Here is a 25,898-nt window from a genome sequence, read left to right on the forward strand (position 1 = left end):
TTTTTCTCTACTGTGAAAACACCACGCGCTTTAAGGTTTTGCGCATTTGGGTTTGCGCAGGTATTACAAGTTGAAAAACAACTTATTTTGCACGCGCGTTAACCCGAATACCACGCATAAACTCACTTGCGATTTTGCGTATCTATTCCCCCATAGAGATCAATGGAGAAAAAAAGTGGGAAAAAACTAACACCCGAGATTGCGCAAACTCTATCGCATTTTCGCATTCCCCATAGAAGTCAATGAAGAAAAAGAAAATTGTTGGGAAAAAACACCAATCACGCATACAACATTGCATATTCGCATTAACAAATGTGAAATATTTACAGTATATACATAGTTAAAATCATTATTAAATATGAATATTGCATAAATATGTTTTATCATGTTTTGATCTGCTTAAAGGGACAGTCTAGTCCAAAATAAACAAACGTTCATGATTCAGATAGGGCATGTCATTTTAAAAAACTTTTCAATTTACTTTTATCACCAATTTTGTTTTGTTCTCTTGATATTCTTAGTTGAAAGCTAAACCTAGGAGGTTCATATGCTAATGTCTTAGACCTTGAAGGCTGCCTCTTATCTGAATGCATTTTTACAGTTTTTCACCCCTAGAAGGTGATAGTTCATTTGTATCATATAGCTAACACTGTGCTCACGCACGTGGAGTTACCTAGGAGTCAGCACTAATTGGCTAAAATGCAAGTCTGTCAAAAGAACTGAAATAAGGGGGCAGTATGCAGAGGCTTAAATACAAGATAGGTAGTAAAATGTTTATTAATATAACTGTGTTGATTATGCAAAACTAGGAAATGGGTAATAAAGAGATTATCTATATTTTAAAACAATACAAATTCTGGTGTAGACTGTCCCTTTAATGGAAAAGGGATATAATGCACTTATATATATATTTATATATGTGTACATACCAGTTGTATGCAAAAGTTTAGGCACTCCTGACAATTTCCATGATTTTCATTTATAAATAATCGGGTGTTTGGATGAGCAATTTCATTTTGATCTATCAAATAACTGAAGGACACAGTAATATTTTAGTAGTGAAATTAGGTTTATAGGATTAACAGAAAACGTGCAATATACATCAAAACGAAATTAGACAGGTGCATAAATTTGGGCATCCTTGTCATTTTGTTGATTTGAATACCTGTAACTACCTAGCACTGAATAATTGGAACACACAATTGGTTTGGTGAGCCCATTAAGCCTTGAACTTCATAGACAGGCACCTCCAATCATGAGAAAAGGTATTTAAGGTGGCCAATTGCAAGTTGTTGTTCTCTTTGACTCTCCTCTGAAGAGTGGCAACATGGGGGGCTCAAAACAACTCTCAAATGACCTGAAAACAAAGATTGTTCAACATTATGGTTTAGCAAAAGGCTACTAAAAGCTATCACAGAGATTTAAGATGTCAGTGTCCACTGTGAGAAACATAGTGAGGAAATGGAAGACCACAGGCACAGTTCTTGTTAAGGCCAGAAGTGGCAAGCCAAGTAAAATATCGGAATGGCAAAGGATGGTGAGAACGGTCAAAAACAGCCCACAGACCACCTCCAAAGACCTACAATATCATCTTGCTGCAGATGGTGTCTGTGCATCGTTCAACAATTCAGCGCACAAGGAGAAGCTGTATGGGAGAGTGATGCGGAAGAAGCCTTTTCTGCGCACACGCCACAAACAGAGTCGCTTGAGGTATGCAAATGCACATTTGGACAAGCCAGCTTAATTTTGGAAGAAGGTGTTGTGGACTGAAACAAAGATTGAGTTATTTGGTCATAACAAGAGCGTTATGCATGGCGGCAAAAGAACACAGCGTTCCAAGACAAACACTTGCTACCCACAGTAAAATTTTAAGGATGTTCCATCATGCTGTAGGGCTGTGTGGCCAGTGCCGGTTCTGGGAATATTGTTAAAGTTGAGGATTGCATGGATTCCACTCAATATCAGCAGATACTTGACAATAATGTTGAGGAATCAGTCACAAAGTTGAAGTTACGCCGGGGCTGGATATTTCAACAAGACAACGACCCAAAACACTGCTCAAAATCTACTCTGGCATTTATGCAGAGGAACAAGTACAATGTTCTAGAATGGCCATCCCAGTCCCCAGACCTGAATATCATTGAAAATCTGTGGGGTGATTTGAAGTGGGCTGTCCATGCTCGGCAACCATCAAACCTAACTGAACTGGAGATGTTTTGCAAGGAGGAATGGTCCAAAATACCTTCATCCAGAATCCAGACAGTCATTAGAGGCTTCAAAGGAAAACAAAGGGTTTGCAACCGCACTACACAAGTAAAGCTATAGGAAGTGTCTAGAGGCTGTTATTTCTGCTAAAGGAGGCTCTACTAAATATTGATGCAATATTTCTGTTGGGGTGCCCAAATTTATGCACCTGTCTATATTCGTTTTGATGCATATTGCAAATGTTCTGTTAATCCAATAAACCTCATTTCATTACTGAAATATTACTGTGTCCTTCAGTTATTTGCTAGATCAAAATGAAATTGCTGACCCAAACACCCAATTATTTATAAATGAAAATCATGGAAATTGTCAGGGGTGCCTAAACTTTTGCATACGACTGTATATATTAATATTTTTATATGTGTATACATGACTTGTAATATCAGGGAATGAGAATTGCTTGCGAAAATACCATATCGCACGTTGAAAAAACATATTGCACGACTTGTAATCTTGCCCTTTGTGTATTTTAAATATTAGAATAGAGCTTTATAATACCTGCCACTATTGATAAGACACTTGTTATTGATGAATGTGAAAATAGTATTGGTCAATGGTGGCCACATTGGTTATATTTAATCAGAATTCAGGGTGCTCTCTGCTGAAATATAAACACACTTCATATAAGTAATGCTTTAAGAACATATAAAAAATAATAAATACATGAAAAATAGTGCACAGAATATCTACAAAAGATACAACACTCCATGATCTATAGCTATTTTCTTACAAATAGAGTTGAAACATCCACTGTAATCTAATATTATAAGGCTGTATTATTGATAATTAGGGAAGAATGAGGATTAAAATATGATAAAAACAAAAGTGGACAGAGCACAGCTCTGATTCAGATACATTTATTTAATAAAAACGTGTGACAACATATGCAGTTATAATAAATGTGATACTAAACCCACATTTATTCTTTAATTATTCAGATAGAGCATGCAATTTTAAGCAACTTTATAATATACTCCTATTAACAATTTTTTTGTTCTCTTGCTATCTTTATTTAAAAAGCAGGAATATAAAGCTTAGGAGCTGGCACATTTTAGGTTTAGCACCCTGGATAGCGCTTGCTTATTGGTGACTACATTCAGCCAACCAATAAGCAAGTGTAACCCAGGTTCTGAACCAAAAATGTGCCGGCTTCTATGTTTTACATTCTTGCTTTTTAAATAAAGATACCAAGAGAATAAAGAAAAATTGATATCTGAATCATTAAATATTTTTTTTTGGATTCAGTATCCCTTTAAGTAAACTAGTTCAAGCATCAAATAAACACTCCAGCCATGATGGATACGCTGAGCTCTTCTACCAGGACATTTTGTAGTGGTAAATAATTACATTTTTAAATGAACTCTAAATAATTGCACATGCATAGTACTCTAAGGGCTAAGTTACTGCCCTCCCGCAAACGGGCAGATCAGATCTCTGGTTCATTTTTTAAAAGTGTCCCAAATGCCCTCAAAATAGAGGGCATTGTAGTTTTTTATAAAAAAAAAAATTAAGCATTTTTTTTAAATTACAAAAAAACTGCACTAGGCAGTTTTGAGGCTTTAAAGTTGGTGGGAGTGGGTTGCTAGAAAAAAAAACAGCACTAAAAAGTGCCTTTACATTGTGGTCTATGGGATCTGTGTGTTCCCATAGACTGCAATGTAAATATATATATATATGTATATGATTATATACAGTACATATATATTTATGTGTTATACAACTGTCTATACACATATTAACATATAAATATATATGTATATGATTATATACAGTACATATATATTTATGTGTTATACACATGTCTATACACATATTAACATATAAATATATATGTATATGATTATATACAGTACATATATATTATGTCTATACACATATTAACATATAAATATATATTTATATATTAATATACTTATATATTTAAAAATGTGGCCCATCGCTGCACTACATACCTGTCTGTGACAACATCAGAACAAGGCTCCCATAGGAGCCTATGGAAGCGGGCTCTCATGGGCGCAATGTTTCCTAGAAATACCAACACGAGCTCGCGTTCACATTCCTATTAACTTGTAATACCAGCGCACATTATTGAGTGCTGGTATTACAAAGTAGAGCGCTAATATCACTTACATGCAAGTGATATTTAGTGCTCCACTTGTAATTTGGTCCAAAGTGTATTTGGAATTTATCACTATCATTTTTTCACAAGGTCATTAGTTGTTTTTAAACATACTTTTCATATATCTGGATTTTATTAATATTATTCTAAGAATTTTTGACAATCTTTTTAATTGTGGTATTAGTGCTTATATATTCTGTGCTGTATAGGATGATTAAAATATGTAGTCTTTAATGCTCAGAGGATCCACCAGGCAAGATCGCTACCATCATTAATTACATTAAAGCCACATTAAAGGTCAGTAAAGCCACATTAAAGGTCAGTAAAGCCACATTTAAGAAGAAATTAATTTCACCCACTTTTTTCCAAGACGAGTGTTCTTGTCACCAATTGTTTCCATTCAGTAAGAGAAGGGCACTTTTGTTTGTTTCCAATACTGTGGGATTAAACATTTAGTGCAATTCGGCATAATCCTGAACAAAGTGATTTTATAGTTACATTTTATCATTGGAGGATAGAAGCTCAATGGAGATGATTGGATAGGACATCCTAAAGAAGATGAATCACCTGAGACCAGTATTGCCTAATGACCCTGCAATCCCACCAAATGTGACAAAAGTTACCCTCTCCCCAGTCCCCACACACTTTCTCCCTTCTAGAACCTAAGGGATAAATGTAATGAAGGTGAGTTGATGTTAACAAACAATAGAAGGTGCCTCCTAGTGCAGAACAGTCATGTAATTACAATCTTCTAAAACAGAAGAAAACAGCTTGTATACTCACAAATGGAGCAGCACTCTATTGTGCTGTTAGACGCAGACTGGGGAATCACAGTGCCCCAGCTCACTGATCTACTGTATAGGGAAAGTATCTATGGAGCTGATACCAGGTGCAACTGAGTGATACTTTCCCTGTACCGTGGATCAGTGAGCTGAAACACTCGCCCAGTCTGCATCTAACTGTACAATAGAGTGCTGCTTCTTTTGTGAGTAAATAAGGTGTTTTCCTTTGTTTTAGAAGATTGTTATTACAGGACTGTTCTACACTAGGAAGTGCCTTCTACTGTTTGTGTATTTCAGAAGAGCTGCCAGATTGGATAGATTATCACTGTCTGTGAACATCTTGTGGAAGTGGTCACCTTATTGATTTGGACTATTATTTGAGGATTTTTTTGTCATTTAGTTGATGTATAATTGTTTTTGGCTCCCCCTATTGGTGGAAATTTTTATACTGCTTTTTTTTTGTTGAGTTGGTGTTGAATACCACCTCATCAATAAATTAAAATTAGTTTCTAAGACAGAAGCTGATATGGAATATATAGAAATATGTTGTGCCCTTGTTCTTTAGTAATATCCATTTGAAGCTCACTACCCCATGAAGAGGTAAATAAAGGAAGACTTTGGGTTGAAATATCAAGCAAAATGTTATATGAGATTGAAATTTTTCTCCTTGACAGAACACGCTTTTAGCATAGCATTTCAAAAGGTGCTTGTGGTCTGATAAAATTCCTCTTGTCAGTACTAGTAGAAATGTAGTGACCTATTTAAAAGAAGGAAAGTCAAGAGTTGAAGAGATTTGGAAATGTTTCTTTTAATGCAGTAAACATTTTAAGTGTGTAACCCTTTAAGACCTTGTAAATAGGGATATAAGTAATGCTACCTTCCACTCTAATCTCTTTAATAAAATAGGGATAGACAAAGTTTTTGTTTCTCAATATAGGGGTCAAGGGGGAGGGGTAGACAAGGATGGGTATTTATGGATCAGGGTATCCCACACATTTAAGGATTCAGCAATTAATGGATTGGAAGTTATGCTGCTGTTTCTATCTTTCCTAGCTTAAAAAACCCCACAGTCCATTAAAATTACTGTCAGTATGGGGTCAAATGCAAAAGTGTAAAACTCATATATAAGCTGATGTATCGATGACAGCCTTGACAGGTAAATGCTGTTAAACACAAACCGGAGCAATAATAGAAGGTCACTCACCGGTTAAGAAGACTAAAGGCAGGAACCATAGATTATTTCCACTCCTAATCTAGCCCAAAAATGGGTAGATATTTACAAATTAAAAAAAAAATTGAGTATTATAGTATTTGGTGATGAATATCAGCCCTTTCTTACTATGTTTTTATATGTAGCCTTTAGAAGATAATCCCTCTCCAAAGAGCCAACTTCCTCAGAAGCCTACAGGACCTACTTACCAGAGTTACCCCTTTCCCTATATCGTTTTCTTAGGTCCTTGCTCTCTTTGAAGTAGGTTTGTTCTTCAGAGTAAATTCTTTTAGCTCTGATGAACTGGCTTTTAACAACTCCCTTAAAAACATGCTTGGGATGGTAACACTGAGCATGTAATAAAGTATTGCCTGAAATAGGCTTGCGATACAAGCCCATATTGATTTCAAGACTAAATCCAAAATAACAACCTTTTCTCTATTCCAAAAGTGTGTACATTTAATCCCTGTATTACTCATGTTTAAATAGTCTACAGATTGGTCAGCTAGATGTTTATTACCCTTCCAAATAAATAAGAGGTCACTTATAAATCCCCTATAGAAACAAATCTTGTCTCTGAAGGGATTTCTATCTGCACAGATCACAGCTAACTCCCACCAACCCATAAAAAGGTCTCCAACCACTTAAAATGATCCACAAGAGTCAAAACATGGGTAGTGTCCCTTATATAGCTGAATATTCAAATTGCCAAGGGTTGTATCTATAGATCCAGGCACTCAGAGAGAGATTCTATTAGAGAGACAATCCCTGATACAATGGAGTGTAGTTTATGCTGCTTTTAAGTAAGGGCTGAAGTATTGATGATATTGTTATAATGTTGTCTATGTTGCATATTTAAAGTGGCCTTTATATTCATCAATTAACCTCTGAAAGTGCACTTCTGGGCCATCCAGTTATTAAAATGACCCATGTCTGCAGGAAAATACATGGAAAAATGTCAGGGTACCAGGAACCAGACAGAGACTTGAAATGCTAAATTAATCACACCTTTATTAAAAATAACAAAAAAATATAGCAAGCCCAAAATCCAAATAACAAGCCAGGAGTCAAAGCCAGAGCGGTTAGTCAGACAAGCCATTTCAGGATCCAAAGTGAGTAGTCAGACAAGCTGGGTTCAGGAACACAAAGATCAGCGAAGTCAGGAACAAGCCAGGGATAAGGAACCAGAAGGGATGTCAAACAAGCCAGGTAATACACAGTCAGGAACACAGGAACTCACAGAAGTCAGAGACAATGCAAGGGCAGAGGCAGACTGAACTAAGGCACTTAAATAGTAAGTGATGACATTAGCATTCTGGGACTGCAACCTGTCTCTCACTGATGATGTTCTCCAGTTTGGCCATAAGAGGGAGCCTGGGTGTAGTGAGCAGCATTACACATTCTGTTTCAGGCAAGAAGAAAACACAGGTGAGAGAAATGGCAGCCATAACAAAAAGCTGCAAACAACAAGCGAAGTCAGGTGCAACCCTGACAAAAAAAGTTTATTTTGTACTTGTAGGGCTGAATAGGGGTCAAGAAAGATAGTGTCATCCAACCTCTAAATGTATTTATAAGAAGGAACAGTGGGCCACTTAAAGGAACAAGACATTGATGAATGATCAGACCCCATGATATGGGAAATGTGTGAATTATGTGATTTAGTTAATAAAGCAAGACCAGAGTGGTCAGTAAATATATAATCAATCATGGAGAATCGCTTGTGGGTGTAGGAAAAAAGATATAGGGGGATATTTATCAAAGGTCTGGAGGACCTGATCCGACAGTGCGAATCAGGTCCGCCAGATCTTGCTGAATGTGGAGAGGAAGCAGGAAGCTGTCAATCAACCCCTATCGTACTTGATCGGGTTGAATTGCAGCAATTTCTGTCCGCCTACTCAGAGCAGATGGGCAGGGTTATGGAGCAGCGATCTTTAGACCGTTGCTTCATAACTGCTTTATCTGGCGAGCCTGCAGGCTTGCCAGAAACACGGGCCCTCAAGCTCTATCCGGAGCTTGATAGATAGGCTCTGCAGTCCCTTTTGGTGAGATGCAAAGTGCTCCAGGTGTCAAAAATTGGAATAGTTAATAAAGCTTTCCATATGGAGATTGCAGTTTTGCTTTAGTGAAAATATTATTTATTTAATCAATTGATTATTTCTAATTTATATGCCCCATCTGGATAATTTTTGCAACTATAATGTATTTTTTCATAAGAGTAATTATTTAGAGTCCGTTTTATCTCATTGGACAAGCCCCAGTTTGTTTGAATAAAACGTTTGTTGCAACTCACAGCTCCATGCTTATTCCCCGTGCTTGTCTCTGCATTGCGCACACTCCAGGGGAAGGGCGGGTGATGACATCATCACTAGTGTAAAGACCTGTGCCGGGCTTAATAAAAAGCCCCTGTACTTGTAATGTACTTTTCCTTTTAGCGCTCCAAAGTCCCCATGTGATCTTTGTCACATTATTTATTATGTCCCAACTTAGTACATGTGCACCATCACAAGAACAGCAGCATCCTTTGAAAGATTAGGATAGAGAGACTTAAATAAATGATTAATGTATTAACCTTTTGGCTGAAACAAGTATGCACTTGTGTACGCACACTAGTGGGACTTGCACACGCTCTAGTCAATAGCACGCATGTGTTTTTATAATAATTTTGTAGGCATTCACAGGAATTTACTATATTGAATCCGAATGGAGGGGGGATTGTCAGCCTAGGATCTTTTCTGAGTGCGTCACAGCATCCCAGCATGTAAAATATTCATAACTACCTTTGGCCTAGATTTAGAGTTTGGCCGTAGCTGTCAAAACCAGCGTTAGAGGCTCCTAACGCTGGTTTTAGGCTACCGCCGGTATTTGGAGTCAGTCAGGAAAGGGTCTAACGCTCACTTTCCAGCCGCGACTTTTCCATACCGCAGATCCCCTTACGTCAATTGCGTATCCTATCTTTTCAATGGGATCTTTCTAACTCCGGTATTTAGAGTCGTGTCTGAAGTGAGTGTTAGAACTCTAACGACAAAACTCCAGCCGCAGAAAAAAGTCAGTAGTTAAGAGCTTTCTGGGCTAACGCCGGTTCATAAAGCTCTTAACTACTGTGCTCTAAAGTACACTAACACCCATAAATTACCTATGTACCCCTAAACCGAGGCCCCCCCACATCGCCGCCACTCGATTACATTTTATTAACCCCTAATCTGCCGACCGCCACCTACGTTATACTTATGTACCCCTAATCTGCTGCCCCTAACACCGCCGACCCCTATATTATATTTATTAACCCCTAACCTGCCCCCCACAACGTCGCCGCCAGCTACCTACAATAATTAACCCCTAATCTGCCGACCGCCACCTACGTTATCCTTATGTACCCCTAATCTGCTGCCCCTAACACCGCCGACCCCTATATTATATTTATTAACCCCTAACCTGCCCCCCACAACGTCGCTGCCAGCTACATACAATAATTAACCCCTAATCTGCCGACCGCCACCTACGTTATCCTTATGTACCCCTAATCTGCTGCCCCTAACACCGCCGACCCCTTATATTATATTTATTAACCCCTAATCTGCCCCCCTCAACGTCGCCTCCACCTGCCTACACTTATTAACCCCTAATCTGCCGAGCGGACCGCACCGCTATTATAATAAAGTTATTAACCCCTAATCCGCCTCACTCCCGCCTCAATAACCCTATAATAAATAGTATTAACCCCTAATCTGCCCTCCCTAACATCGCCGACACCTAACTTCAAACATTAACCCCTAATCTGCCGACTGGAGCTCACCGCTATTCTAGTAAATGTATTAACCCCTAAAGCTAAGTCTAACCCTAACCCTAACACCCCCCTAAATTAAATATAATTTAAATCTAACGAAATAAATTAACCAATCGGAATTAAGGTAGGAAAATTCTGATTGGCTGATGGAATCAGCCAATCAGAATCAAGTTCAATCCGATTGGCTGATTCAATCAGCCAATCAGATTGAGCTTGCATTCTATTGGCTGTTCCGATCAGCCAATAGAATGCGAGCTCAATCTGATTGGCTGATCGGATCAGCCAATCGGATTGAACTTAATTCTGATTGGCTGATTCCATCAGCCAATCAGAATTTTCCTACCTTAATTCCGATTGGCTGATAGAATCCTATCAGCCAATCGGAATTTGAGGGACGCCATCTTGGATGACGTCCCTTAAAGGAACCGTCATTCGTCGGGAAGTCGTCGGTGAAGATGGATGTTCCGCGTCTGCGGGATGAACTACATGGATCCGGAAGAAAGAAGATTGAAGATGCCGTTGATAGAAGACTTCAGCCGGATCATGGACCTCTTCAGATCCCGATTCGATGAAGACTTCAGCCGGATCATGGACCTCTTCAGCTCCCGCTTGGATGAAGACTTCAGCCGGATCATGGACATCTTCAGCCCCCGCTTGGGTTTGGATCAAGACATCGGAGGAGCTCTTCTGGATCGATCGGTGAACCTGGTATGGTGAAGATAAGGTAGGAAGATCTTCAGGGGCTTAGTGTTAGGTTTATTTAAGGGGGGTTTGGGTTAGATTAGGGGTATGTGGGTGGTGGGTTGTAATGTTGGGGGGGGGTATTGTATGTGTTTTTTTTACAGACAAAAGAGCTGAATTCTTTGGGGCATGCCCGGCAAAGGGCCCTGTTCAGGTGCTGGTAAGGTAAAAGAGCTTTGAACTTTAGTAATTTAGAATAGGGTAGGGCATTTTTTTATTTTGGGGGTCTTTGTTATTTTATTAGGGGGCTTAGAGTAGGTGTAATTAGTTTAAAATTGTTGTAATATTTTTCTGATGTTTGTAAATATTTTTTTATTTTTTGTAACTTAGTTCTTTTTTATTTTTTGTACTTTAGTTAGTTTATTTCATTGTATTTATTTGTAGATATTGTATTTAATTAATGTATTGATAGTGTAGTGTTAGGTTTAATTGTAGGTAATTGTAGGTATTTTATTTAATTTATTTATTGATAGTGTAGTGTTAGGTTTAATTGTAACTTAGGTTAGGATTTATTTTACAGGTAAATTTGCAATTATTTTAACTATTTTAGCTATTAAATAGTTCTTAACTATTTAATAGCTATTGTACCTGGTTAAAATAAATACAAAGTTGCCTGTAAAATAAATATAAATCCTAAAATAGCTATAATATAATTATAATTTATATTGTAGCTATATTAGGATTTATTTTACAGGTAAGTATTTAGCTTTAAATAGGAATAATTTATTTAATAAGAGTTAATTTATTTTGTTAGATTTAAATTATATTTAATTTAGGGGGGTGTTAGTGTTAGGGTTAGACTTAGCTTTAGGGGTTAATACATTTATTAGAATAGCGGTGAGCTCCAGTCGGCAGATTAGGGGTTAATGTTTGAAGTTAGGTGTCGGCGATGTTAGGGAGGGCAGATTAGGGGTTAATACTATTTATTATAGGGTTAGTGAGGCGGATTAGGGGTTAATAACTTTATTATAATAGCGGTGCGGTCCGCTCGGCAGATTAGGGGTTAATAAGTGTAGGCAGGTGGAGGCGACATTGTGGGGGGCTGATTAGGGGTTAATAAATATAATATAGGGGTCGGCGGTGTTAGGGGTAGCAGATTAGGGGTACATAGGGATAATGTAAGTAGCGGCGGTTTACGGAGCGGCAGATTAGGGGTTAATAATAATATGCAGGTGTCAGCGATAGCGGGGGCGGCAGAATAGGGGTTAATAAGTGTAAGGTTAGGGGTGTTTAGACTCGGGGTACATGTTAAAGTGTTAGGTGCAGACGTAGGAAGTGTTTCCCCATAGGAAACAATGGGGCTGCGTTAGGAGCTGAACGCGGCTTTTTTGCAGGTGTTAGGTTTTTTTTCAGCTCAAACAGCCCCATTGTTTTCTATGGGGGAATCGTGCACGAGCACGTTTTTGAAGCTGGCCGCGTCCGTAAGCAACGCTGGTATCGAGAGTTGAAGTTGCGTTAAATATGCTCTACGCTCCTTTTTTGGAGCCTAACGCAGCCATTCTGTGAACTCTCAATACCAGCGGTATTTAAAAGGTGCGGCCAGAAAAAAGCCAGCGTTATTTACGCACCCCTTTGGCCGCAGAACTCTAAATCTAGGCGTTTGGGTTTAGCGTTGTAGGTTTTGTGCAGTGTCGGGTTAGAGCGAGAGTGATAAGTGTTGGGTTTTTGTTTTAAAAGCACGCTCCATTGAAGTCTATAAGGAGAAGAAGTTAAGGTAGTCGCGATATGTGAAGTCCTGAAGTTAGCGTGCATTGGGTTTTGCTCACGGCCACACAATTGTAATACAAGTGCTATCCCCAACTGCATTTTGTATATACAGTATATATATATATATATATATATATATATATATATATATATATATATATATATATATATATATAGAGTATATAAATTAAATTGCTGAATCCGCCCTTCTGGGTCAACCACCTGTGCTTGCACTCCAGTAATACATCCAGTAACACAAACAGTGAAGACACAGGAAATTTTTCAAAAGTGTAAATATAATTGTATATATACTGTATATATTATTACAGTTACACTTTTGAAAAATTTCCTGTGTCTTCACTGTTTGTGTTGTGGATATATATAGATATACAGTGCTTTTTTGTAAAAAAAAAAACTCCAAAAAAAAGGTGCCGGTACACGTTGATTATTGATTGATATATTCTGCTCAGTAACTTTGAGAAAAGGGACAACATTATTTACAATATTTGATGTATTTTCCAGCCCCCTCTTGTGAATATTAGAGTATTTACATGATGATCAATAATATTACCTATTATGAGTTGGCAGAGGTGGGGGTACTCAGTATTGGTATTTACTAAGATTATCAGCTCTCTAGAGAGCAGGACCCTGTAAGCCTTCTGCCCTAGTCTGTCTGCTTCGTCATTTTTTATTTTACCCCTGTATAACACTACAGAGTATGCTGGTGCATTACAAATAAACACCTAGAATACAAGTTTGGCGGTATGGTGCGGTAAGGCTATACCGCTAAAAAATTGGCCATTGTGCATGGAATGGCAGGTCTCCCGTATTACAAGTCACGGCAGTATAGATATATTTTAGCCTGTAACGCAACGATCCATTCCGCACTCAAAAAATGACGTTTGAGTGTGGGATTTCCATAGCGCCGTATTACAGTTTGTATGGTCCGGCTAAAATGCTTGCGTTATAGCCTATACTGCCCTGATCCATTTCGCGATCTGAGACTAGTAGTTATGGATTTTGCAAAAACAAAAATGTTTCACAAAACTCATAACTAAAATGTTACAAAGTACACTAACACCCATAAACTACCTATGAACCCACATTGCAAATACTTTATTAAACTTATTAACCCCTAATCCGCCACCCACCCACATAGCCAACACTAAATAAACCTATTAACCCCTAAACTGCTGGACCCCCACATTGCAACTACTAAAATTAACCTTTTAACTCCTAAACCACCTCCCTACATCGCAACACACTAAATTAAACTATTAACTCCTAAACCTAATACCCCCCTAACTTTAAATTTAATTTACAATATAACTATTTTTAAATAAATAAAAACTTACCTGTGAAATAAAAAATAAAAAAAAAGTAACCTTATATTACTATTTTAAAACAATAAAATTAATGAAAAATAAAAAAACTAAATTATAAATTAAAAAAATCCTAACACTAAGAAAAAAAAATAAAAAATAACATTACAAAAAAAGTAAAAATCTAAATTTACGAAAAATAAAAACTTCTAAGATTACAAAAAAATAATAAAAATTACACCTAATCTAATACCCCTATAAAAACAAAAAAGCCCCCCTGTCAGGGTTTTTTTCCCTGTATTGTTTGACATTTGCTGCTGGCAGCCATTTGACTCACCTCTCTTGCTGACTATTGTGCATTGTGGGGGATGCTGCTCTTTTCCTGCACTTCCTTTTATGGCCAGACTGGTGTGCATCATCTGTGTGAGACAGGATGCAGTCTCAGAATTGTGATGTCATCACTTATTATTTAAAGGGCCTCTGTTCAGTATGCTTTGCCTTTGCGTTGTCTCTGTTTATGAGAGTTCCTGTGTATTACCTGGCTGTCTGACGTCCTTCCTGATCCCTGGCTTATTCCTGACTCTGCTGTTTTCCATGTTCCTGATTCCGGCTCGACTGACTATTCGCTTTGGCTCCTGACTCGGCTCGTCTGACTACCAGCTCTGGTTTTGACTCCTGGCTTGTTATTTAACTTGTGGACTTTTTTTTGTTATTAATAAAGGTGTGATTATTTTTGCACTTCTCGTCTCAGTCTGATTCCTGGCACCCTGACACCCCCCCAAATAAAAACAACTCCTAACCTAACAATACACTACCAATAGCCCTTAAAAGGGCCTTTTGTAGGGCATTGCCCTAAGTTAAACAGCTCTTTTACCTAAAAATTACAAAGTCCCCCTAACAGTACACCCCCTTCCCAACCAACCCCCCAAATAAAAAAAAATAAGCTACCCATTGCCCCTAAAGGGGCATTTGTATGGGCATTGCCCTTAAAAGGGCATTCAGCTCTTTTACTGCCCATCTCTAATCTAAAGAAAAAAAAAAAACAGCCAAAAAAAACCCACTAACCCCAGAAAATCTACTCACAATCCTGAAGTCTAGACATCCATCTTCATCCAGGCAGCGACATCTTCATACTAAATCAGCCAATAGGATGAGAGCTACTGAAATCCTATTGGCTGTTCAAATCAGCCGATAGGATTTCAGTAGCTCTCATCCTATTGGCTGATTTGAAAATGTCAGCCAATAGGTATGCAATGTACCCATTTTTAAACAGGTACTTGAATTTAAGCTTCAGTGTACGGCGTTGATCATATGAAAAGGATCCTTTACGCTGGATGTAGGCGCTGCCGGCGATGATGCTCTGCGCCTCCACAGCTTTGCGTCACCGGGATGAAGATAGGAGATGCCCCCGCAATGGATGAAGATGTCGCCGCCTGGATGAAAACTTCTCGCCGCTTGGATGAAAATGGATGTCTGGACTTCAGGAACTGTGAGTAGATTTTCTGGGGTTAGTGTTAGTTTTTTTTTGGGGGGGGGGTTGGTTGTGTTTTTTTTAGATTAGGGATGGGCAGTAAAAGAGCTTATTGCTCTTTTAAGCGCAATTGGTAGCTTAGGTTTTTTTAGACTTAGGTTTTTTTATTTTGGGGGTTGGTCGGGTGGGGGGATTTCTTGTTAGGGCGACTTTGTAACTTTTAGGTAAAAAAGCTATTTAACTTAGGGCGATGCCCTTCAAAAGGCCCTTTTAAGGGCTATTGGTAGTTTATTGTTAGGTTAAGGAGTGTTTTTATTTAGGGGGAATTTTTTTTTATAGGGGTATTAGATTAGGTGTTATTTTTATTATTTTGGATAATTTCATTTAATATTTTTTGTAATTTTAGAGTTTTTATTTTTTTGTAATGTCATTTTTTTAATTTTTTCGTAGTGTTAGGATTTTTTAAATTTGTAATTACGTTTTTTTTAATTTTTCGTTAATTTTATTGTTTTAAAATAGATTAAACTTAGGTTTTTTTATTTCACAGGTAAGTTTTTATTTATTTAAAGATAGTTATATTGTAAATTTAATTTAAAGTTAGGGGGTATTAGGTTTAGGGGTTAATAGTTTAATTTAGTGTGCTGCAATGTGGGGGGCTGTCGGTTTAGGGGTTAATAGGTTTAGTTTAGTAGTTGCGATGTGGGGGGGGGCGGCGGTATAGCAGTTATTAGGTTTAGTTTAGTAGTTGCAATGTCGGGGGGTGGCGGTTTAGGGGATTAATAGGTTTATTATAGTAGTTGCGATGTGGGGGGGGCGGCATTTTAGGGGTTAATAGGTTTATTATAGTAGTTGTGATGTGGAGGACCGGGGGTTTAGGGGTTAATAGGTTTATTATAGTAGTAGTGATGTGGGGGGCTGGAGGTTTAGGGCTTGATAGGTTTATTATAGTAGTAGCGATGTGGGAGGCCAGCAGCTTAGGGGTTAATCATAATATTTAGTGTCGGGGAGCGGCAGATTTGGGGTGTTTAGACTAGAGGTTTATGTTAGGGTGTTAGGTTTTAACATAACTTTCTTTTCCCCATAGACATCAATGGGGTTGCATTACGGCGATCGCCATTCCGGGATCACAGGTATTATTTTTTTCTCTCCAATGATGTCTATAGGGGAAAGCGTGCACAAGCATGTAAAGTTAGGCCTTGGGTTTTGTGCGGTATGGAGCTTATCGCACAAAAAGAGAAGGTTTTGGCTTAACTTGTAATGGCAGCGCTATGGAAAGTGCGATAATGCTCATTTTTTTTGCGTTATTTACAAATGTAGCCACCAATAAGAGAGAGCAATCCAGGGTGCTGAACCTAAAATGGGCTGATTCCTAAGCTTTACATTCCTGATTTTTAAATAAAGATAGCAAGACAATGAAGAGAAATGTATTAAATTAGAAAGTTGCTTAAAATTGCACGCTCTATCTGAATCATGAAAGAAAAAAATTGTGTTTAGTATCCCTTTAATGGTCAGGATTGTGGCTGTGTCTAGGTGGTCAGTGGGTGTATCTGGGCAGTTTGTGGGTGTGTCTGGGTATATCATGGGTGGGGCTAAGGTGAATTTTGCAAATAGGGACATATGACTGCCTCAGAGTGACAGCAAGACAGAGCTCAGAATCAGGGACTGTCCGTCTCAAATGGAGACATTTGGGAGGTCTGAGATAAATTATAGATGATAGATAGACATATTTTATATTTTTGTATATTTGTTGAGAATACAGATATTATAGGAGAGAGACTATTAAAGGTACCAAAATACGTTATCATTTGACAAACACACACAGGAGTCAAGTTCATTTTAAAAATGCAGTTGTCCAGAATTTAGTGACTTTCTCACTTCTGACTGAGTTTCTGCTTTGAACAGAATATGGTGAACAGGTACAAATCTAGTGACCGGCTTTGTTGTGCAGAATTTGTATCTCTTTATTATTTCCAACATTTTCAGGGTTGGAAACATTACAGCCACTGGTTTCTGTAGTTATTTCCCTTTCTCTGAGGAAGGGGGAGATATGATTCTCATCATGTCAAACGCAGGTGGGAGGGAGGGGAGGGCATAGCAGCCCTACTGATTTCTTTCTCTGTAAAGTGCACTCATAAATAACATTTATTTCTGCACTTTTGATTAACAAGAAAGGGACAGAAATGGGTTACAATTATAGCTGTCACATACTAATATCTTAATGCACAGCAATAACTCACCAGCAAACGGGGACCTGTGAATGCCATTCATATTTATGTTTCTTCTATTAGTAAAAAGGTTTCACATTTTCATTCCTTTAACCTGTTACCTGCTGAAGGGACCTTGGATCAATTATAATTTTAAATTAATATAGTGCTCTTATTTTATTTTGCACCAGGAATTCCTGGGATTTTATGGCTGAACTAATATAATAAATTACAGTCATATACCAAAACAAATGAAAGCTATGAGTCAAGCGTGATTCAGCCCTTAAATTACATCAAACAGAAAAAAGCATTTCTTAGCCTCAGTATATAATGTTTATAATATTTGTAATCACAGCTAGCACTGGAAGTACACTAATGGCAGTGACAGGCTTGCAGGATCAGACCCACCACGTAACAGTGCACAAAATACCGGCACATGGTTATAGGTCAGTCTCTTTTAGAATAAACGTATTGTAGCAATGGCAACTGTTGCCTAGAAAGTGTTCCCCCTTCTTTTAGCCGTTTTAATTTGTGTGCATTATTCTTTTTTTTCCTTCTCAATGTTCCCTAATAATTATGTCTCTATGGTTCATAATCCTGTATGCTATAATTATGGCTTAAAGTTAAACTGGTCAGCTCACTGTATGTAGCGTTTAATTGCAAGAATATCCACAGTTATTTCAGAAGGTTAAATGCTTGTTGACCTCACCATATTTCTCAGGTAAATTCAGTTTTTATAGCAGATAATCTGAATAGGATGCTTTTATAAAACACACACACACACACACACACACACACACATATATATATATATATATATTATATATAATAATGTGCACTTATTCCAGTTTCTGTTGAAATTTACATAGATTAATGTCTCAATATACTTTAAAATGAAAGCATAGAACAAATAAAGAATTGGAGGTAAAAAATAAATTATGAATGGAATCATTATGTTTAACAACATTTAATCTAAATGTTTGACCTTCAGCAGTTCTAATAGCCGAACACATTTCTGACATTGTTATTTACAATGAAACTTAAATATTATTTGTAAAGGTCTTCCCAACACTTTTGCAGGAGTACTCACAAATGTGTTGTACTTGTAGACTGCTTTGCTTTCACCTCTGTCCAGTTCATTCCAAACCTGCTCAATTGGGTTTAACTCTGGAGACTGTGCTTGCAATTCCATGATTTAAAGGCTACTATCATGTTCTTTTCTTCTAAGGCAGATATTACATAGCCTAGACTGAGGTATGTTTTGGGTCATTATCTTGCTGTAGGGTGAACACAGACTCTGGATCCAGCAAATGATTCCTAGATCATCACAAATAATTAAAATATTGATTAATCATCCCATGAAACCTTCTTCCACTATTCAATGGGCCACTGGTCATGCTTCAGGGCCCAGCAAGTCTTTTTTTGTTTGTTTGCCATCTTATTAATGGCTTTCTTACGCCACTACACTTGTCAAGCCTGTAGCTCGAATTCTTCTCTTAAAGGGACACTGAACCCAATTTTTTTCTTTCATGATTCAGATAGAGCAGATTTTACGCAACTTTCTAATTTACTCCTATTATCAATTTTTCTTCGTTCTCTTGCTATCTTTAATTGAAAAAGAAGGCATCTAAGCTAAGGAGTCAGACAATATTTGGTTCAGTACCCTGGACAGCACTTGTTTATTGGTGGGTGAATTTATCCACCAATCAGCAGGAACCCAGGTTGTTCACCAACATTGGGCCGGCATCTAAACTTACATTCTTGTATTTTAAATAAAGATACCAAGAGAATGAAGAAAATGTGATAATAGGAGTAAATTAGAAAGTTGCTTAAAATTGCATGCTCTAGCTGAATCACAAAAGAAAAAATTTGGGTTCAGTGTCCCTTTTACATTTGAAAGTAAGATTTCCATTAAGCTGTTCTCCTGTGAGCTGCCTATCATGCAAGCTGTTGACTTTCAGAAACTTGTCTTGTTACTCTGTTGTGGTTTTGAGTCTGCCAGACCTATTTCTGACAGATTTTTTCAAGTGTAGGAAACTAACGTGACTGACACCACGGCTTGTTTTTTTTTTTTTCCATTAAATGTTTTATTGGATATTACATCAATAATACAGAAACAAGAAATAAACAACACAAAATATCAGAGGAAAAGAAAGAAATTGTTCGTTGTCTGTAAGTCCTTAATAGTCTTCTTAGTAGACATGTCCTTGAATGAATTGCAAAGGTCAATTATAGTACATAAGAAGAGGCAACATGATGAGAAGATAGTTCTAAGTAAATTAAGAACAGATTACAAAGTTCAACAGTAAGAGTAAAACACAATTTCCTAATCCTTTTCGTTACATCACAGTGTTAATATGGCATTGAGGATTCAAACGTCATGACCTTCGTGGTTTGCCACGAGTTAACCTAATTGGTGTAGTCCTAACTTTTGTAAATTAAGTCAAATGGTGTATATTTTATACAAGTGTTTCCTCTTCCCATATGTAAAGGGTGTCTAAAATAAAGTCTTGCTTGCCTATGTAGGTGTAGTATATTTTTTTGAGTGACAAAACATGATCTACTTCATGAGGCCACATAGTAAAGGTGGGGGTTTGATCTTTCTTCCAGAAACGGGATATAAGCCACTTAGCACAATTCAGCATGCATTAGAGTAGTTTCTTGGTATATTGGCACACAATTTGGGGGAATCAATTTAACCCCTTAGTGACCAGACCATTTTTCAATTTTCTTACTGTTAGGGACCACGGCTATTTTTACATTTCTGCGGTGTTTGGGTTTAGCAGTGATTTTCCTCTTACTCATTTACTGTGTCCAGACTCCACACATATTATATACCGTTTTTCTCGCCATTAAATGGAATTTCTAAAGATATTATTATTTTCATCATATCATATAAATTACTATAAAGAAAATTATAAAATATGATGAACAAATTGAAAAAAATACACTTTTCTCTTGTAAGGTGTATCCAGTCCACGGATTCATCCATTACTTGTGGGATATTCTCCTTCCCAACAGGAAGCTGCAAGAGGATCACCCACAGCAGAGCTGTCTATATAGCTCCTCCCCTAACTGCCACCTCCAGTCATTCTCTTGCAGCTCTCGACAAGGGAAGTAGCTAGAGAGATGTGGTGAATTAGTGTAGTTTATCTTCAATCAAAAGTTTGTTATTTTTAAACGGTGCCGGCGTTGTACTGTTTTTTTACCTCAGGCAGAAATTAGAAGAAGAATTTGCCTGAGGTTTTTGATGATCTTATCAGGTTGTAACTAAGGTCCACTGCTGTTCTCACACATAACTGAAGAGTATGAGGAAACTTCAGCTGGGAGAACGGCCTGCAGAATTAACTGCCCTGAGGTATGTTCAGTATATTATTTTCTAGAGGATGATAAGAACTAGAAAATGCTGACAGTGCCTGATATAGTTAAGGTAAGCCTGATTGCAGTGATTTAACAAACGACTGGCATCATGCTTGCAGTAAAAAGTAATTTTCATATTACTTTCTATTATGGCTTAGTATGTAAAACGTTTGCATTTATATAAAGAACGTTTTTTTACTGAGGTGATAAATCTTTGTTTGGGGCCTAGTTTTCCACATGGCTGTTGTTTTACTCCTATGAATAGTTTTTTAAGGCCCTCTGACTTTGAGTGCAGGGTGGGAGGGGCCTATTTTCACGCTCTAATTGCGCAGTTGTTTTTACATTCTGAGACATCCAGCTTCCCTGAAGGAGTCCCCTGACATATTGGGCCTCTGTAAAGGGTTTTTGTGCCTACAAAAGTCGTTTTATGGGAAGGTAGGAGCCACAGTAGAGCTGTGGCAGTTTGCTTGTGACTGTTTTAATGGTTTTTACCAGTTTCTTTGCTTCCTTTTTGAACCTGAGGGGTTAATCATCCATTTGCAAGTGGGTGCAATGCTATTTTAGTCTATTATATACACTGTAAAAATTTCATAGAGTTAACTGCTTTTTTCACTGTTTTGCAGTTTTTGTGTTTGTTTTTTTCCCTTAAAGGCACAGTACAGTTTTTTATAATCTGCTTTTTCATATTAATTAAAGTGTTTTCCAAGCTTGCTAGTCTCATTACTAGTCTGTTAAACATGTCTCACATAGAGGAAACTCCCTGTTCATTATGTTTAGAAGCCATTGTGGAACCCCCTCTTAGAATGTGTACCAAATGCACTGATCTTACTATAAGTTATAAAGACCATATTCTGGCTTTAAAAGATTTATCACCAGAGAAAATTGACAAGGGGGAAGTTATGCCGACTAACTCTCCCCACGTGTCAGAGCCTATAACTCCCGTTCAAGGGGCGCCAAGTACATCTAGCGCGCCCATTGCGTATACTTTACAAGACATGGCGGCAGTTATGCATCATACTCTTACAGAAGTATTGTCCAAACTGCCAGGGTTACAAGGAAAGCGAGACAGCTCTGGGGCTAGAACAAATACAGAGCTCTCTGACGCTTTAGTAGCTATGTCCGATATACCCTCACAATGTGCAGAAGCCGAAGAAGGAGAGCTTTTATCTGTGGGTGAATTGTCTGACTCAGGGAAGACACTTCAACCTGATTCTGATATGTCTACATTTAAATTTAAACTTGAACACCTCCGCATGTTGCTCAGGGAGGTTTTAGCAACTCTGGATGACTGTGACGCCATTGTAGTCCCAGAGAAATTGTGTAAATTGGATAAATAATATGCAGTGCCTGTTTACACTGATGTTTTTCCAATACCTAAGAGGTTTTCAGAAATTATTACTAAGGAATGGGATAGACCAGGTGTACCGTTCTCTCCCCCTCCTGTTTTTAAAAAGATGTTTCCCATAGATGCCGCTACACGGGACTTGTGGCAAACGGTCCCTAAGGTGGAGCGAGCAGTCTCTACTCTAGCGAAGCGTACAACTATCCCTGTCGAGGACAGTTGTGCTTTTCTAGATCCAATGGACAAAAAATTAGAGGGTTACCTTAAGAAAATTTTTATTCAACATGGTTTTATTCTCCAGCCCCTTGCATGCATTGCCCCTGTCACTGCTGCTGCGGCCTTCTGGTTTGAGTCTCTAGAATTGGCTCTACAGGTAGAAACCCCATTGGATGATATCCTTGACAAGCTTAAAGCTCTTAAGCTAGCCAATTCATTTGTTTCTGACGCTGTTGTTCATTTAACCAAACTAACGGCTAAGAACTCAGGTTTTGCTATTCAGGCGCGTAGAGCGCTATGGCTTAAATCCTGGTCAGCTGATGTTACTTCAAAGTCTAAGCTTCTCAACATTCCCTTCAAGGGGCAGACCCTTTTCGGGCCTGGACTGAAGGAGATAATTTCTGATATTACTGGAGGAAAAGGTCACGCCCTTCCTCAGGATATGTCCAACAAATTAAGGACCAAACAGCCTAATTTTCTTGCCTTTCGAAACTTCAAGAGTGGCACAGCTTCAACTTCCTCTAATACAAAACAAGAGGGAAATTTTGCCCAGTCCAAGCCGGTCTGGAGACCTAACCAGGCTTGGAACAAAGGAAAGCAGGCCAAAAAACCTGCTGCTGCCTCTAAGACAGCATGAAAGATCAGCCCCCGATCCGGTAACGGATCTAGTAGGGGGCAGACTTTCTCTCTTTGCCCAGGCTTGGGCAAGAGATGTCCAGGATCCCTGGGCGTTGGAAATTGTGTCCCAGGGATATCTTCTGGACTTCAAAGCTTCTTCCCCAAAAAGAAGATTTCACCTCTCACAATTATCTGCAAACCAGATAAAGAGAGAGGCATTCTTACATTGTGTTCAAGACCTCCTAGTTATGGGAGTGATCCACCCAGTTCCAAAGGAGGAACAGGGGCAAGGCTTCTATTCAAATCTGTTTGTGGTTCCCAAGAAAGAGGGAACCTTCAGACCAATCTTAGATCTCAAGATCCTAAATAAATTTCTCAGGGTCCCATCCTTCAAGATGGAGACTATTCGAACCATCCTACCTATGATCCAGGAGGGTCAATATATGACTACCGTGGACTTAAAGGATGCTTATCTGCACATTCCGATACACAGAGATCATCATCGGTTTCTCAGGTTCGCCTTCCTAGACAGGCATTACCAGTTTGTGGCTCTTCCCTTTGGGTTAGCTACGGCACCAAGAATCTTTACGAAGGTTCTGGGGTCACTCCTAGCGGTCCTAAGGCCGCGGGGTATAGCAGTAGCCCCTTACCTAGACGACATTCTAATACAGGCGTCAAATTTTCAAATCGCCAGGTCCCATACAGACATTGTTCTGGCATTTCTGAGGTCGCATGGGTGGAAAGTGAACGAAGAAAAAAGTTCTCTATCCCCTCTCACAAGAGTTTCCTTCCTAGGAACTCTGATAGATTCTGTAGAAATGAAGCTTTACCTGACAGAGGCCAGGTTGTCAAAACTTCTAAATTCCTGCTGTGTTCTTTATTCTACTTCTCGCCCTTCAGTGGCTCAGTGTATGGAAGTAATGGTAGCGGCAATGGACATAGTGCCGTTTTCCCGCCTACATCTCAGACCGCTGCAACTCTGCATGCTCAGTCATTGGAATGGGGATTACACAGATTTGTCCCCTCTACTAAATCTGGATCAAGAGACCAGGGATTCTCTTCTCTGGTGGTTATCTCGGGTCCATCTGTCCAAGGGTATGACCTTCCGCAGGCCAGATTGGACAATAGTAACGACAGATGCCAGCCTTCTGGGCTGGGGTGCAGTCTGGAACTCCCTGAAGGCTCAGGGCTTGTGGACTCAGGAGGAGACACTCCTTCCGATAAACATTCTGGAACTAAGAGCGATATTCAATGCTCTTCAGGCTTGGCCTCAGCTAGCTGCGGTCAGGTTCATCAGATTTCAGTCGGACAACATCACGACTGTAGCCTACATCAACCATCAAGGGGGAACAAGGAGTTCCCTAGCAATGTGGGAGTTTTCAAAAATAATTCTATGGGCAGAGGTTCACTCTTGCCATCTATCAGCTATCCATATCCCAGGAGTAGAGAACTGGGAGGCGGATTTTCTAAGTCGACAGACTTTTCATCCGGGGGAGTGGGAACTCCATCCGGAGGTGTTTGCACAGTTGATTCAACTTTGGGGCAAACCAGAACTGGATCTCATGGCGTCTCGTCAGAACGCCAAGCTTCCTTGTTACAGATCCAGGTCCAGGGATGCTCTAGCAGCGCCTTGGTCTTTCAGCCTGGCTTATGTGTTTCCATCGTTTTCTCTGCTCCCTCGTCTGATTGCCAAGATCAAGCAGGAGAGAGCTTCGGTGATTTTGATAGCAGCTGCGTGGCCACGTAGGACTTGGTATGTAGATCTGGTGGACATGTCATCCCTTCCACCATGGACTCTACCGCTGAGGCCGGAACTTCTACTTCAGGGTCCTTTCAACCATCCAAATCTAATTTCTCTGTGTCTGACTGCTTGGAGATTAAACGCTTGATTTTATCAAAACGTGGTTTCTCCGAATCGGTCATTGATACCTTAATTCAGGCTCGAAAGCCTGTCACCAGGAAAATCTATCATAAGATATGGTGTAAATATCTTCATTGGTGTGAATCCAAGGGTTACTCATGGAGTAAAGTCAGGATTCCCAGGAAATTATCTTTTCTCTAAGAAGGATTGGAGAAGGGATTGTCAGCTAGTTCCTTAAAGGGACAGATTTCTGCTCTGTCTATTCTTTTGCACAAGCGTCTGGCGGATGTTCCAGACGTTCAGGCGTTTTGTCAGGCTTTAGTTAGAATCAAGCCTGTGTTTAAACCTGTTGCTCCGCCATGGAGTTTAAATTTAGTTCTTAAAGTTCTTCAAGGGGTTCCATTTGAACCTCTGCATTCCATAGATATTAAGCTTTTATCTTGGAAAGTTCTGTTTTTGGTGGCTATCTCTTCGGCTCGAAGAGTTTCAGAGTTATCTGCCTTGCAGTGTGATTCCCCTTATCTGATCTTCCAGATTTTGCGTACCAAACCTGGGTTTCTTCCTAAGGTGGTATCTAATAAGAATATCAATCAGGAGATTGTTGTTCCGTCACTGTGTCCTAATCCTTCTTCAAAGAAGGAACGTCTATTACACAATCTTGACGTGGTTCGTGCTTTAAAGTTTTATTTACAAGCTACTAAAGATTTTCGTCAAACATCTGCATTGTTTGTTGTCTACTCTGGACAGAGGAAAGGCCAAAAGGCTTCAGCATCTTCTCTTTCCTTTTGGTTAAGAAGTATAATCCACTTAGCTTATGAGACTGCTGGCCAGCAGCCTCCTGAAAGAATTACAGCTCATTCTACTAGAGCGGTGGCTTCCACATGGGCTTTTAAAAA

The 25,898-nt window shown here is 38.8% G+C and overlaps 1 protein-coding gene across 1 annotated transcript in view; it reads left to right on the forward strand.

Annotated features, from left to right (window-relative positions):
- Window positions 1-25,898, forward strand: part of LOC128656406 (solute carrier family 12 member 9) — a 455,098-nt gene that overhangs the window by 214,492 nt on the left and 214,708 nt on the right. The gene's annotated exons all lie outside the window — the stretch shown is intronic.

Source organism: Bombina bombina, chromosome 4 (genome assembly GCF_027579735.1).
Source record: "Bombina bombina isolate aBomBom1 chromosome 4, aBomBom1.pri, whole genome shotgun sequence".
Lineage (NCBI taxonomy): Eukaryota > Metazoa > Chordata > Amphibia > Anura > Bombinatoridae > Bombina > Bombina bombina.